Source organism: Aegilops tauschii, chromosome 4 (genome assembly GCF_002575655.3).
Source record: "Aegilops tauschii subsp. strangulata cultivar AL8/78 chromosome 4, Aet v6.0, whole genome shotgun sequence".
Lineage (NCBI taxonomy): Eukaryota > Viridiplantae > Streptophyta > Magnoliopsida > Poales > Poaceae > Aegilops > Aegilops tauschii.
This window is the reverse complement of record NC_053038.3, coordinates 164971987-164985129: the sequence shown is the minus strand read 5'-3', so window position 1 is coordinate 164985129 and position 13143 is coordinate 164971987. Positions and strand designations below refer to the sequence as shown.

Below are 13143 nucleotides of genomic sequence, written 5' to 3'. Positions count from 1 at the left end.
TTTATTTTTTCCAAAAATCATTTATAGGTACATAACTATCTATTTAATCAGATAAACATCAAAAGTTTTTCAAGATTCAACCCCTAGCTAGGAACGGTCAAGCTCGCCGTTTTGACCGCATTTTGAAACGGGCATAAGAAATGAAAAAATCGAAAAATTGGAAAACCTTCGCATTGTGTCATTATATGTGACCAAGTTTCAAGAAAAAATAATAACCTTGTAATACGGTAATTATTTTAAAAAAGTGTTCTTAGAAATGAGATATCATGTGTGAAGATTCATGGCTTTCAAGCCAAATGATCAATCTTATGGCCACATTCATGGCATAGTTTGTTCAAATGATCTCATATTGTGCACAAGGGTGCATCTTGGAATTACAAACAATGTTGCCTCAGGGAGTTTTCATTTTCTTTGCACGGAAATTTAATTTTCCATTTTTGAGTGCCCGAAATGAGTTTTTTTTGTGAAGGACCTACCATATATTTGTTGCAAAATTGGACCAAATCATTTTTCTAAAATATTAGGCCATATTTAATGCACAATTGACCAAATGGTTGGGTGTCAGAAGCTTTGACCCACCTCTGGTGAAAAAGACAAATTTCGTCCATTCCGTTGGAAGCGGGTCAAATTTGAATTGCAGCTGCCTCATAGTTTGCTCTTTATTTTTTCCAAAAATCATTTCTAGGTACATAAGTATCTATTGAATCAGAGAAACGTCAAAATTTTCCAAGATTCAACCCCTAGCTAAGAACGGTCAAGCCCGCTGTTTTGACCGCATTTTGAAACGGGCATAAAAAAATCAAAAAAAATCAAAAAATGGAAAACCTTCGCATTGTGTCATTATATGTGACCAAGTTGCCAGAAAAAATAATAAACTTGTAATACAGTAATTATTTTAAAAAAGTGTTATCAGAAATGAGCTATCATGCGTGAAGATTCATGGCTTTCAAGCCAAATGATGCTTATGGCCACATTCATGGCATAGTTTGTTCAAATGATCTCATATTGTGCACAAGGGTGCATCTTGGAATTCCAAACAATGTTGCCTAAGGGAGTTTTCATTTTCTTTGCACGAAAATTTCATTTTCCATTTTTTGAGTGCCCGTAATGAGTTTTTTTGTGAAGGACCTATCATATATTTGTTGCAAAATTGGACCAAATCAATTTTTTAAAATACTAGGCCATATTTAATGCAAAATTGACCAAATGGTTGGGTGTCAAAAACCTTGATCCACCTCTGGTGAAAAAGACAAATTTCTGCCGATTTAGTAGGAAGCGGGTCAAATTGGAACTGCAACTGCCTCATAGTTTGCTCTTTATTTTCCCAAAAATCATCTATAGGTACACAAGTATCTATTTAATCAGAGAAACATCAAAAGTTTTCCAAGATTCAACAACTAGCTAGGACGGTCAAGCCCGCCGTTTTGACCGCATTTTGAAACGGGCATAAAAAATTCATGGCATAGTTTGTTCAAATGATCTCATATAGTGCACAAGTGTGCATCTTGCAATGACGAACAATGTTTCGTAAGGGAGTTTTTATCTTCTTTGGACAAAAAATCAATTTTCCATTTTTTTAGTGCCCAAAATGAGTTTTTTTGTGAAGAACCTACCATATATTTGTTGCAAAATTAGACCAAATCAAATTTCTAAAATACTAGGCCATATTTAATGTAAAATTGACCAAATGGTTGGGTGTAAAAAGTTTTTGATCCACCTCTCGTGAAAAAGACAAATTTTCCGCATATTCATTTCCATTTTTCGAGTTCCAAAATGAGTTTTTTTGTGAAGAACCTAACAAATATTTTTTGTAAAAAAAACTTCTCCATTTTTCAAAAATATTAGACCACATTTTATGAACAAATTTGTGTACACTAGAAACATATTTTATAGATATTAAACGGTTTTTAGTTACATCATCAACATTTTTAATAAATATTTTGATGTCTAATATTTTGAACACATGTCTACATTTTTTAAGACACATTGTACATATTGTTTATATATGTTTAACTTTTTTCAAATACATGATTAACATATTTTCATATATATTCCCAACAAAAAACATCTTTTCATACATACGTTTTGATGTCTATATTTGTTTTTACACATTGTACATTTTTGTATACATATAAAACATTGTTGATATTGGTTAGAAAAATTTAAATACATGAAAAACTTGTTATTTTCCCATTTTCGTTGGGCCGAATATATGTTTTTTTTGAGTAATATGAGGGCATCCACATTTCTTCCTGGATGGGTCGGGGCCTACATGGCACACAGATTTTTTTTAAAGAGAAGGTGGCCTCATTCCACCGAGGCCCAAGCCCACCTTGAGCGACACCCTAAGTACCAATGCATCCACGTTCACAACCTCATGACCATTTATATTGGTCGTAATCAGGTAGAAATAAGGTCGTTGACCACTCTTGTCTGCTTTATGACCATTTGGTATAAGGCAATTTCAGGGTTTGAGCCCTTCCAAGCGAAATGGCCGTGGATTTACGACCAATTCAGCCGGGGTCACTGAGAGAAGGTCACAAGTTGACATATTTCTTGTAGTGGAATATCTAAAGTTTCTAATGATATATTTTTTGTAATGCATGCCTCTTATTAACTTGGTCAAATTAATGACCTAGGTGTCGTAGGAGCGAGTCTGACAGTAATAGTGTAGGGTACGTAGGAGGAGGCAAGGTCCTAGCTACAGCGAGGTTGTACACACAAGTTTATGAGTTCAGGCCCCTCTCGGAGGAGGTAACAACCCTACGTCTTGGTGCCTCGGAGGCTTTGTCGACTAGATATGTGTTGAAGTTATAGGGGATGCGAACCCTTCTGCCAGAGGAGGGGGTGGCTTATATAGAGCGCGCCAAGTCCCTCCAGCCCTCGGTTACACAGGGTTCAATGTGAGTTAAGACAGGGTGTTACTGGTAACGCCAGCTATTAATGATCTTTATGACTACGGAGTGAACGCCTGACCGTTGCCATCCTGGGGTGGCTTTAAATCTTTTGTACTCCGAGTGATTCTTCATATGGTCGAGTAACACTATCATGGTCGAGTAACACTATCATGGTCGAGTGGAATTGGGTATCCGAGTGGAATATTTTATTGAGTGGATTGCACTTCAGGGTGATTTTAGTCGGTGGCTTCTGTTGGACTTTGAATGCCTTTGACTCTAGGGCAGTGTCCTTGGGTAGGATGTCTAGGTCAGGCCTAAGACCCTACCCTAGGTACATGTCATCGTCATTAGCCCCCGAATGGATTGAGGTCCGAGTGAAGAAGTGTTGAAGTTGGTTCTGACTCGATTCAATGCTTCGGAGGCATTTCATCAAGGTCTTGAAAGCGCACTGGTACTTTAACCCTGCATCAGTCGCCTCAATCGATTCTGGCCTCTGAAATCGCCGAGTAAACTATACGGCAAATCTTCGAGTAAATTGGAGTATGGCATCTTTGATGCGATTGAATGCTTTGTGGTCTCCCGATCTCTGGGATTCGAAATTTTGGAGAAGCGCGCGGGTCGGGGCGCGACACAGTAAACGGAAGGACTAGATAGGGACTCCTCGATCTTTGTGCCACCTTTTTCGCCATGTATCGAGCCAGCGCCTGTTACGGGATGTGATAAGATCGCTCAGGCCCACGGGTTAGCCACTCGGATGCGGCCCCATAAAAAGCACCGAGGCCGATGCGAGGCACTGTGCATTCCATTTGTTCCCCTTTCTCTCCACTTCTCCGCCTCGTCGCTTCTTGCTCTCCACGCCCTCGCCCGTCCCTCTCGAGCTCCGCCGCCATGGTGAAGGAGAAGACTGTTAAGGAAATATGCCCTAGAGGCAATAATAAAGTTGCTATTTATATTTACTTATATCATGATAAATGTTTATTATTCATGCTAGAATGGTATTAACCGGAAACTTAGTACATGTGTGAATACATAGACAAACAGAGTGTCACTAGTTGACTAGTTCGTTGAATCAAAGATGGTTAAGTTTCCTAGCCATAGGCATGAGTTGTCATTTGATTAACGGGATCACATCATTAGAGAATGATGTGATTAACTTGACCCATTCCGTTAGCTTAGCACTTGATCGTTTAGTATGTAGGCTAGACCGTGCTAGAGACGCGAGCCTAGAACACTAACAAAATCACGGCGCTGCACGTAAACAAGGGAAAAGCACACTCTGGAATTATTTTTTTGCTCTGTTTTTTTTGCGCTCCTCTTTTTTTTGCGAAAAAATCACTATAATGGCAAGTGTCTCAAAACTCTTCCCAGGTCAAACTGACAGGATGGGCACGAATTTTTTTTTACTTTTTCGGAAATCAGGGCAGCGACGACGAAAAAGTGCGACAAAAAAATCACTATGATGGCACGTGGCTTAAAAGACTCGGAAAAGCCTAAAAATAGGATAGGCAAAAATATTTTTGCCTGCGAAAATTTTGGCCTAAAAACTGCCCGGGGGTTTCCAGACTTTTTTTTCCGAAACCTACTCAGGCAAGGAAACACGAATCGAAAATTAGACGGATCTCGAAAACAAACCTAATATGAAAGTAACTCGGATTGGTGGTGGATATATGGTGGTAGGATATGGCAGCGGTGGTGGTATATGGAGACGGATTGGTGGTGGTATATGGATACGGATTGGTGATGGTATATGGAGATGGATCGGTGGCGGATAAGCGGTGGTGGTAGATGGCAGGGGCGATGATGATGGTGCGGCGGCGGCGTGTCAACTTATGACCAGAACTCGAAACTTTAAAAGACTAGACTCTAAGACCAGCAACTAGACACGACGATGCAACCACAAATTCAACAAAGCAAAATACTGAAAAGACTATGCAAAGGCTCAGACTGGTTCGGATATGATGAACTAACCCTAATTTTTTTTGGTTTTTTTGTGGACTGTAGGTATGAAGAACAGAGTCGATCTAAACTACGAAAAACTGTAAAATCTCATCGAGCAACCTGGAAATCTGATACCACTTGATAGAGGCGAAGGTGTCCCGATGTTTCGATGAGATAGCAATTGTTTTCTGTGCGAGTTGACTTTGACGATCCGACTACGAACGTGCGAAGACGTCGCGCCTTAGCAATCGCTAAACCAACTTCCGAGGGGTTATTGACCACGCCGGGGCACAATCAACCTGACCACGAGGGTCTATTTCCTGCGAGCAAACGAAGAACAAGCAAGAAACTGAGATTGCAATCTGGATGTTGTGAATAAAAGAGGAAAGCTTTATTAATGAAGGTGCGGTTCTGTGACGCCTTTGTCTGGTCGTTGAACATAAACGAAGTACGCGAAGTTGCAGCTATGGCGAACTTTTAATCTAAACAAAACCCAAAGTCTAAACGATGCCCTAAGGGCAATATATATGGAGGAGAGAGGGGGAATTTCGTGGCCCTTGGAGGAGGGGTCCGAAACCAACACTAACTCTTGTATCCCCACACATACGGACTCTAAAAACTGCATATAATCAAGTATTTCGAAATTACATGGCCAGGCCCAAAAATAAGGTGACGCAGCACCTAGAATAGCCTCTGGACGAAATTTATGAAGAGGCATCTTGTATAATTCTTTCAAGGCTTCATGCACTCATTATGGTGGCTTCAAAGTCCTGAAATCATCACTTGTAACTCCGTTCTTGTCCCCCTTGCGCATGCCATCATCTCCATGCTTGAACTTGCTCCAAGGTTCATCTTTCTTGTCCAAGCTAGGCCCTTCATTTGTAAGCAAAACAAATGTATCCAATTTAGGCAGCATCATATTCTCATAAACATTGGCGTGCGCGAGCTCTAGTAATTGGTCCAGTATGTATAGCAGCCCCGGCTGTGGGTGTAATAATGGTATTGATGTCCTCATCGCACATGAGCCCTACAAGTTCTGCTACATCATATAACACACATACAAATAGGATCAGCCTAAAGGGCTCCAATGAGCTAGAACTCTGCTTCCTCCGACTTCTTTGTCCTGATGCTCGCGAAGAAACATGAAAGTCCAGCATCTACACGTTATAGAATAAAATGTTTAGGCACAAAATAAAAGTAAATCTAACAGTAAATAAAAAAATAATGAAGGCCAATCCGTGTGCATAAATACCAACAGAACATGCAAAAAGAGGTGTTGCTAGGAACTGAGAAATGTACCAATGGTATGGTAGTGTTGCTGTATTAGGGTCGTCCCAGCTTGTCCCTGCCCAAACGACATGATGCTCCGCTGATCCATGTACTGCTCTAGCGTCACTTCCGCTACCACTACTGGAAGAAGCTCAGCTCATCGATCATCTGCACACCAACAAACCAAGAAGATAGCCTATTTAGCCTACTGAAATAAACCCATCCATCAAAATCTTCTTACTAAACATCAACATCAAATCAACAACACTGAATTGACATGCATAAAAGGATAGAGCTAATACAGGGCAGGTATATGGGTATCAAAACAAACAAGAAAGGAACGACAATGTATTTTAAGTACTTCAGGTTTGAGCCATTTTCGATACTAAAATCAATACATAGCAGCCAACATTATGTGTGTACAACCAGTCAATAACTACTACAGCCAGTCAACATTATGTGTGTACAACCAGCCAACATTATGTGTGAACAACCAGTCAGTGCTACACATGCGCCCATGTGAATGTGATGTGATCTGCCGAAACAACTACAACCAGTCAATGCTGGCAGCAGAGAACAAGATCCATGGACAACAACGAGGTATGTGTGTACTGTGGTAATAATTATGTAACACTGGAGCAAGACAGTGTACTATATGTCATCATCAAGCTCAAGGAATCATTCTAGCTAGTATCAAATCGACAGCAACAACATGAGAGGAGAAGAAGCTCCCTAGTATGGAACAGAACAAGATCAAGAGCATATCACAAAATTATGAGCTGAAATCAAACACAAGCGACTCCGAATTACTCATTTAGATTGTACATGATAATGAGACGCTGACACGAGACGACAGACAGTACTAGTAGAATGCAACAGGACGTTGCTTGCACATCGCCATTGTGCCAGAGGTCTTCCAGGCATATGTTTTTCACCTGATCACCACCTCCCTGCATGCCACACACACACATTGCAAGTTAGATTACATAAACAAATTGTGTTTCTAATGCATGCATACCACTAACAGAGACCGTGGTGTTCTAGGATGATGCAGAGTCCATCTAACTAATCAATATCATATAAGTTAACTTGGCACCTGTAAGATTTTTAAACACGTACTGTGGCTTCACACTTACTTGGGAGTAACCCATGAGGTCTGAAAGATTCAGAGTTAACAATCAACTCTGATTCAAATTCAGAATTTAGATTAGAAAATTTACATCATGATTTCTGTTTACATGCATGCATGATTCGTTCAATTTTTTGAAGTATAAGCGAAGATCCAGCATGTCTTAAGCAAGAGGAAGCGCGGAGCTCCATGTACAAATTGATTGAAGCACAAGATGTAGCTACTTTATTTGACTTGTTATTTTGTTCAGTTTGCCTCACTCAGCTGAGATGATGAATCTGGCAGGCATGCGACAGCAACTCGTCAGCCACCATGTTACAATCTCTATTATAATACTAGAAGGTTTACTTAACTTGCAAAATTCAAAAAAGATACAAGTAGGAGCTTCCCTGAATAAAACTTATGCCAGCGTCAGGCCGTACATGTCACTGAATCTTCAGGGCATCATAAACTAACAGGGCCATCATAATCATGTATAGTACAGCAAAGCCATTGCCACCATGTTTTGTGTTTTTAATGCATGCATACCACTAACAGAGACTGTGGTGTTCTAGGATGATGCAGAGTTCATCTAACTAATCAATATCATATATGATGCAGAGTCCTCCGGATGATGGAATACCTTTCACACGGAGGAGGTTAACCGTGGTGTTCCATCTCTCACCTGGAAGGGTGGTCCTCCTTGCTCCCGGCAGCGGGGCTAGCTGTCGTGGATCGTGGGACTTGGCGCTCGCTGGAGGTCAACGATGGGCGGCGCATGTCCCGTCGCCCGAAGCAGAGGACGAGCGGGCGTCGTGGCTTAGATGGCGGGGCGGCAGAGGCGCAGGAGTGGTCGGCGGCACCGGATCATGGTGGAGATGAAGCGGGGCAGCGACGCGGACCAACTGCAGCGGCGGCAAGCCCCGCCCCGCCGCGTCAGCACTCGCGCTGAAAAAGAGAGGATCAATGAAACTGAGAAACTTGTCCGAGTAGAACTAGATAGAACAACATTGATTGTCTATCTAGGATAAATATATATCAAAATGATTTGAGCTGCATTTTAAGAATTGAGAAAGCTAAGAGCTAAGAAAGCACAACCATGTAAACTACAGTTCGAGAGCTAAAGAAAAAACATGTGGTTGTACTGAAGAAAAAGAAAGGTGCTCAACTACAACACCAACTATTGTACTACGTGAGCTACAATTTTCAAATCAAAGAACAAAAGTCTATAGAGTGATCCGACTACTCATCACAGAAATCTCATATTATACTGAAAAATGGCAACTCTTGTTTGGATAGGAAAGTTCTAAGCAATTCAGTTCATACAACCACCCCTAAAAAAATCATGTGTTTTTTGAAAATTCTAGTGCAAAGAAACATGACCGAGTGCGCCACACCAACATAAGCAACTTACTACAGTACCAACTAATCTGCCACTTTGCCCCTAAAAAAGAAACAATCTACCACTTTGGCCCCTATTTTTGTAGCATTTCAGTTATAGAAACTGCAACTTTAATTGCTAAAACATGTCGCTAGTACATTGAAAACTGGTTTATAGACAGGCAGTAACCGTGGTGAATGTACACTTGGAGCTAGACCAGGATGTAAAAGGTTCTTACCAGTAACCGCAGTCAGTAACCAAGCCATGCCTCTCCTGTCTATTCGCAGCTAGTTGGGTAGCCTCGGCAGTTCAGAATCTTCTTGGGAGCACAATGTAGTCGTCTCGTTCATCCACCACCCTAAACATTCAAGTAAACGGAAGTGAGAGCTGGGAGCTAACTTAAGACAGACTGCAAAGAATCAAATTAACAACTAGTTTTTAATGCCTAGGGGTACACACAACACATATATACAGTTAGAAAAATTGAGCGGCCGGGGGGGGGGGGGATTAAGTGGAGATGCTACGTCCTCTTCATAGGAGGCAATTCATAGGTAGCACTCAAGGTTTTTTTTTTGGTGGCAATTATTCTCGATCTAATTGTGCAAATGAATCCAAAACATCAAATGGATTGCAAATGAATTGATTCTAGGATGCAAATGAAAACATCTAAAGACGGACACACAAAGCATCTCTAAAGACAGACACACAGAGCATGGCAAGGACCAGATGCTACGCAGAGCTACCACCTAGGCAGATGGGATCGAGCGGGGGGCAAAAAGAGGTGGATGACCGGCGACCTGAAGGCGCGCCAGGCAGCGGAGCCGGGGCCGGGAGGTCTCTGCAACGACGACCACGGCGCTCTGCGTGAGGAGGGAGGGAAGCCACATCATGTCACGTAAGGGAATGGAAGAGAAAGGAAGAGCAAATCGGGAGAATATCTTACCTCGACGAGCAGCAAAAGGACGCGGACGACCGAAAGGAAGCAGACGACGCCATGGAGATGGAGCACCAGGTCCAACCCATGGGGGCGCGGATCTGCAAGCCGACCCCGTGGAGGAGACGGAACTCTAGGTCCAGGCCCATGGCGGACCCGTCAGCCGCAGCCGCCGCCGCTGCCATGGGGATGGAGCTCCAGGTCCAAGCCCTTGTGGATCTGGGAGCCGCCGCCGCCTGACCTGCTCGGGCGCATGATCTCCCTCTTCTCTTCCGATGAGGTGAGGGGAGGTGAGGGAGGGGGAGCGCCGACGGCGAGGTCGGAGGGAGACGCGACAGCCAGGATCTGGCGCCGGAGGTGGCGGCGGCAAGGGAAGGGTGCAGCGCTAGGGTTAGCGTGAGAGAGAGGAGGGCTTGCTGCCGTGGGTGGGGTTCGCGCGAGAGAGTAGGGTTGGGTGGGGTTCGCGCGAGAGAGGGGGGTTTGCTACCGTCGGATGGGATGGATCGATGGACGGATGGATGGACTGATGTTTGCCAGGTCATCGATCCAAGCCACTAGTGATTCCACCAATCAGAATTAAGCTTAGGTAGTTTTGTTTTTTTCTTTTGTTTCTCTTATAATTTTCACCCTCTAATTTAGGGTAAACATTCAACATATGAACCACTTATAGTTTGCTAAAATGAAACAATAGTGTGCACATGTGTGTATCTTGGGATGACAAACAATGTTGATGTGGGGGGTTTTCACTTTCATTGCACAAAAGAGCCATTTTCCATTTTTTGAGTGCCCCAAAAAAGTTTTTTTGTGAAGAATCTACCATATATTTGTTGCAAAATTGGACCAAATCATTTTTCTAAAATATTAGGCCATATTTAATGCACAATTGACCAAATGGTTGGGTGTCAGAAGCTTTGATCCACCTCTGGTGAAAAAGACAAATTTCCGCCGATTCCGTTGGAAGCGGGTCAAATTTGAACTGTAGCTGCCTCATAGTTTGCTCTTTATTTTTTACAAAAATCATTTCTAGGTACATAAGTATCTATTTAATCATAGAAACATCAAAAGTTTTCCAAGATTCAACCCCTAGCTAGGAACGGTCAAGCCTGCCGTTTTGACCGCATTTTGAAACGGGCATAAGAAATGAAAAAATCGAAAAATTGGAAAACCTTCGCATTGTGTCATTATATGTGACCAAGTTTCAAGAAAAAATAATAACCTTGTAATACGGTAATTATTTTAAAAAAGTGTTCTTAGAAATGAGCTATCATGTGTGAAGATTCATGGCTTTCAAGCCAAATGATCAATCTTATGGCCACATTCATGGCATAGTTTGTTCAAATGATCTAATATTGTGCACACGGGTGCATCTTGGAATTCCAAACAATGTTGCCTAAGGGAGTTTTCATTTTCTTTGCACGGAAATTTCATTTTCCATTTTTTGAGTGCCCGAAATGAGTTTTTTTGTGAAGGACCTACCATATATTTGTTGAAAAATTGGACCAAATCATTTTTCTAAAATATTAGGCCATATTTAATGCACAATTGACCAAATGGTTAGGTGTCAGAAGCTTTGACCCACCTCTGGTGAAAAAGACAAATTTCTGCCAATTTAGTAGGAAGCGGGTCAAATTTGAACTGCAGCTGCCTCATAGTTTGCTCTTTATTTTTTCCAAAAATCATTTATAGGTACATAACTATCTATTTAATCAGATAAACATCAAAAGTTTTTCAAGATTCAACCCCTAGCTAGGAACGGTCAAGCTCGCCGTTTTGACCGCATTTTGAAACGGGCATAAGAAATGAAAAAATCGAAAAATTGGAAAACCTTCGCATTGTGTCATTATATGTGACCAAGTTTCAAGAAAAAATAATAACCTTGTAATACGGTAATTATTTTAAAAAAGTGTTCTTAGAAATGAGATATCATGTGTGAAGATTCATGGCTTTCAAGCCAAATGATCAATCTTATGGCCACATTCATGGCATAGTTTGTTCAAATGATCTCATATTGTGCACAAGGGTGCATCTTGGAATTACAAACAATGTTGCCTCAGGGAGTTTTCATTTTCTTTGCACGGAAATTTAACTTTCCATTTTTGAGTGCCCGAAATGAGTTTTTTTTGTGAAGGACCTACCATATATTTGTTGCAAAATTGGACCAAATCATTTTTCTAAAATATTAGGCCATATTTAATGCACAATTGACCAAATGGTTGGGTGTCAGAAGCTTTGACCCACCTCTGGTGAAAAAGACAAATTTCGTCCATTCCGTTGGAAGCGGGTCAAATTTGAATTGCAGCTGCCTCATAGTTTGCTCTTTATTTTTTCCAAAAATCATTTCTAGGTACATAAGTATCTATTGAATCAGAGAAACGTCAAAATTTTCCAAGATTCAACCCCTAGCTAAGAACGGTCAAGCCCGCTGTTTTGACCGCATTTTGAAACGGGCATAAAAAATTCAAAAAAAATCAAAAAATGGAAAACCTTCGCATTGTGTCATTATATGTGACCAAGTTGCCAGAAAAAATAATAAACTTGTAATACAGTAATTATTTTAAAAAAGTGTTATCAGAAATGAGCTATCATGCGTGAAGATTCATGGCTTTCAAGCCAAATGATGCTTATGGCCACATTCATGGCATAGTTTGTTCAAATGATCTCATATTGTGCACAAGGGTGCATCTTGGAATTCCAAACAATGTTGCCTAAGGGAGTTTTCATTTTCTTTGCACGAAAATTTCATTTTCCATTTTTTGAGTGCCCGAAATGAGTTTTTTTGTGAAGGACCTATCATATATTTGTTGCAAAATTGGACCAAATCAATTTTTTAAAATACTAGGCCATATTTAATGCAAAATTGACCAAATGGTTGGGTGTCAAAAACCTTGATCCACCTCTGGTGAAAAAGACAAATTTCTGCCGATTTAGTAGGAAGCGGGTCAAATTGGAACTGCAACTGCCTCATAGTTTGCTCTTTATTTTCCCAAAAATCATCTATAGGTACACAAGTATCTATTTAATCAGAGAAACATCAAAAGTTTTCCAAGATTCAACAACTAGCTAGGACGGTCAAGCCCGCCGTTTTGACCGCATTTTGAAACGGGCATAAAAAATTCATGGCATAGTTTGTTCAAATGATCTCATATAGTGCACAAGTGTGCATCTTGCAATGACGAACAATGTTTCGTAAGGGAGTTTTTATCTTCTTTGGACAAAAAATCAATTTTCCATTTTTTTAGTGCCCAAAATGAGTTTTTTTGTGAAGAACCTACCATATATTTGTTGCAAAATTAGACCAAATCAAATTTCTAAAATACTAGGCCATATTTAATGTAAAATTGACCAAATGGTTGGGTGTAAAAAGTTTTTGATCCACCTCTCGTGAAAAAGACAAATTTTCCGCATATTCATTTCCATTTTTCGAGTTCCAAAATGAGTTTTTTTGTGAAGAACCTAACAAATATTTTTTGTAAAAAAAACTTCTCCATTTTTCAAAAATATTAGACCACATTTTATGAACAAATTTGTGTACACTAGAAACATATTTTATAGATATTAAACGGTTTTTAGTTACATCATCAACATTTTTAATAAATATTTTGATGTCTAATATTTT

General features: G+C 40.6%; 1 long non-coding RNA gene across 3 annotated transcripts; it reads right to left on the bottom strand.

Moving 5' to 3' along the window:
• Positions 1 to 5743: 5743 nt before the first annotated feature.
• LOC141021258 (uncharacterized) lies at positions 5744 to 13023 on the bottom strand. 3 transcript variants are annotated; one of them, XR_012181674.1, is made up of 5 exons: positions 9537 to 13023; positions 8832 to 9453; positions 6968 to 8160; positions 6135 to 6272; positions 5744 to 5992 (listed from the first exon to the last, which is right to left on the bottom strand). It is a non-coding gene; the product is annotated as an uncharacterized lncRNA (long non-coding RNA). The 3 variants fall into 3 exon arrangements; XR_012181675.1 differs by having other exon boundaries at positions 8832 to 8951; positions 9391 to 9724; XR_012181673.1 differs by having other exon boundaries at positions 8832 to 9724.
• Positions 13024 to 13143: the final 120 nt, after the last annotated feature.